Source organism: Chiloscyllium plagiosum, chromosome 13 (genome assembly GCF_004010195.1).
Source record: "Chiloscyllium plagiosum isolate BGI_BamShark_2017 chromosome 13, ASM401019v2, whole genome shotgun sequence".
Taxonomy (NCBI): Eukaryota; Metazoa; Chordata; class Chondrichthyes; order Orectolobiformes; family Hemiscylliidae; genus Chiloscyllium; species Chiloscyllium plagiosum.
In genome coordinates this window covers 30,918,739-30,921,612 of record NC_057722.1, presented here as the reverse complement: position 1 = coordinate 30,921,612, position 2,874 = coordinate 30,918,739, and positions in this window count along the sequence as shown.

Genomic DNA, 2,874 nt, shown 5'->3' with positions numbered 1-2,874 from the left:
GAGCCTGGACATAGTTAGTCAGTTGAACATAGTTAGTCGGTCAAGTTCTGGGGTCCATATCATCAGTCTGGGGAGTGGGTGTACTTGAATGGCACAATCATCTCCCTACATTACCTCTTGAGCCCCAGACTTACAGCGTCGCCATGGCAACCATCTTGTTGCACTTTTTCCCTTTGTTGAGCCAGGGTGGTTGTGACCATCAATGACACATCTCCAGTGGTAAAGATGTCCTGCAATGCACGATTGTCACCCCCAACTTATTTGCTGAGATTTCTCCTTTCACAATTATTGTTCCTTCTGTGTCCCAGCATGCTGCTGCAATCATCACAATTGATTTTCCCACTTCTCTACAACAGCAGTGGTCTTAGTGACCTCCCATGACTTTTATACAGTTGACTGTCAGGGCTGATCAAGGTCCACCCCCTCCCGGCTAACTTGGATGAATGGCCCCGATTGATGAGTGATTAAACCCTTGACTGATTTTTGTTCATTTCCCTACTGACTTACAGCAACTGTCTCAACTATTCATACCTAACCTGTAGGATGGATCATGACCCACTCCCCAGGCGGTGGTGATATGAACCCCTTGAACCTGACCAACCGCCTAACCAAGTCCACACTCTTGGATGCGTATTGGACCATGCCCTAACTTATGATGCTAATAGCTGCTTCACTCGGCCTGACTGAGGACTGTTCTCCTTAGAATTTGAGACATGGCCATTTGATAGATGCCATATGCAGTGTGCTTACCATGTATGCTGCTGGCATATGCTGCAGGTATGAGATTAATGTAGTATGATCAACCTCACTGATGCATTATAAAGCAACATGTCTCTCCAGGTCTGATCAATCTACTACACTTTGGCCCTCACCCCATCTCTTCATTCCCACAACAGTGATAGAGTCCCCCTTGTTCTGATCTACCATCCAACCAGCATCTATATCTAGAGGATTGTTAGCTGACATTTCCACCACCTACAGTGAGATGCCATCACCAGACACATATTCCCAACCCCTTCCTTGGAACATCCTTCATTCACTCCCAACATCCACCCACAGCCCCACTGTACCTTCCCTTGCAACCACAGAAGGTTTGACACCTGACCATTTACTTCCACCTTCCTTAGTATTCAAGAGCCCAAACAGATGTTCCTGGACTAAGGGGGACAGGACAGTGTCAAGGTATGCATTGATGAGTTCAGTGGAACAGGAGCAGGCTGATATGATGAGTTGACTAGAGATGTTGGACTGAAGTGTCTGTTTCCATGCTGTACATCTCTGTGACTCTATGACTCTAAGTCAGGTTTGTGAATCACATAGCCTGCTATTATACACAACCCATTGTTAGCCACTGACAGTCCCCATTAATGGCTATTCACCATCCTAGTCATATTGTTATCCACTCCTTTGCCTTTCCAACTGTCCTTCTCTCTCTTTGGACTCTATCCCCACCTAATGTTTACTCCTTACCCCCTCCCCCACCCTTTCATCTGCATGTAAACTGACATTTTCCTAGCTACCATCTGTTCTGAGGATGGATCACTTGACCTGAAATGTTAATTCTGATTTCTATCCACAGATGCTGCCAGATATGCTGAGCTTTACCAGCAATTTCTTTTTATGTGTCTAGACCCTTGACTGATGACTGCTGACAACCATGACTTTGTGTCGGCAATAAAAGGCAAGTCAAGGCAGAAGTACTGGGAGACCTTAAGTTCTGACTGAGGAGAAAAGTGTAAAAAGACAAAGCCAGGCAACGCAGAGATGCAGGAAGTATCTTGCTAGGTGCAAAGTGAGTGAGCACTAAGGAAGAAGTGAGGAGTCCTGAAATGCACTCTCAATGATACCATGAATTAGGTGCCTGTCTCTGTGTGCAAAATGTCCTGACAGCAGCATTACAATGATGGGTGCCAATGTACTCAAAAGCTCAGCACTGCATCTTGCAGTTGGGTCAGAGATGTGTCATGAGTTTGCAGTGAAGCTGGTGCATGTTTGATGCCAACCACTGTGGACAGGAAATGCAGGCATTTGCTACTCAGTGTAACCTGAGATGTTGAGGACTGCTGTTCAAGATAGAGGCCTGGAAGAACAAGTGGTGAGCTGGAGTCACTCAGTACCCAGTCTGTCTTCATGTTCGGAATTGGTGCCATACAATTTCTATCAGGCAAATGTGAGAATGGAAAACGGTGCATCACTGAGGAGAGATTAGGCAATAATGAGATGCTATTGCATACATATAGGTCTCCCCCTCCACTCACTAGTGAGATGCTCACCATGCTTTTCAAAACTCAATGTCAAGAATCTCATTTTTGTGACCGACCATATTTTACCAACCCTGACTTACCGATGCCACTTCATTCAGGGGTCTAGGAAGATTCACTCATCGAAGGTCTGAATTCTTCATTCTGGTTTAAACAGGATTTTATTAAAATTATCACATTAATAACCAAGGCTAAAACCATGGTTTTCTACCATGTATGAGAAGATGGGTGAATTAGATTTAAACAGGTAAAAATACTGCAAAATTCTATGAAGGACTGTTGTACATCATTCAGAGCTCATACTGGAAACCATCAAATTGACAAGTGTTATAGTTGTCAGAATAAAAAGCCTATGGAAAATTGTGATGGATGCAAAATGGTCAGAGAACCATAATTACAGTTGTCATTCTTAAATTTCCAGTCTGTTGTTCTCATTTTGCCTCATACTTTGTGTGAGATCAAATTGAAAATTGGAGCTCTTCAATGAAAAAAACTGACTTCTTTTTCTTTTAGTATTTATATCTTGCCGTTAATAGTGATCATTTTATAGATGTTAGCAAAATTGCTGAAGATTCTATTATAAATTTGTGGAATACAATTTTGGCAAAATGTT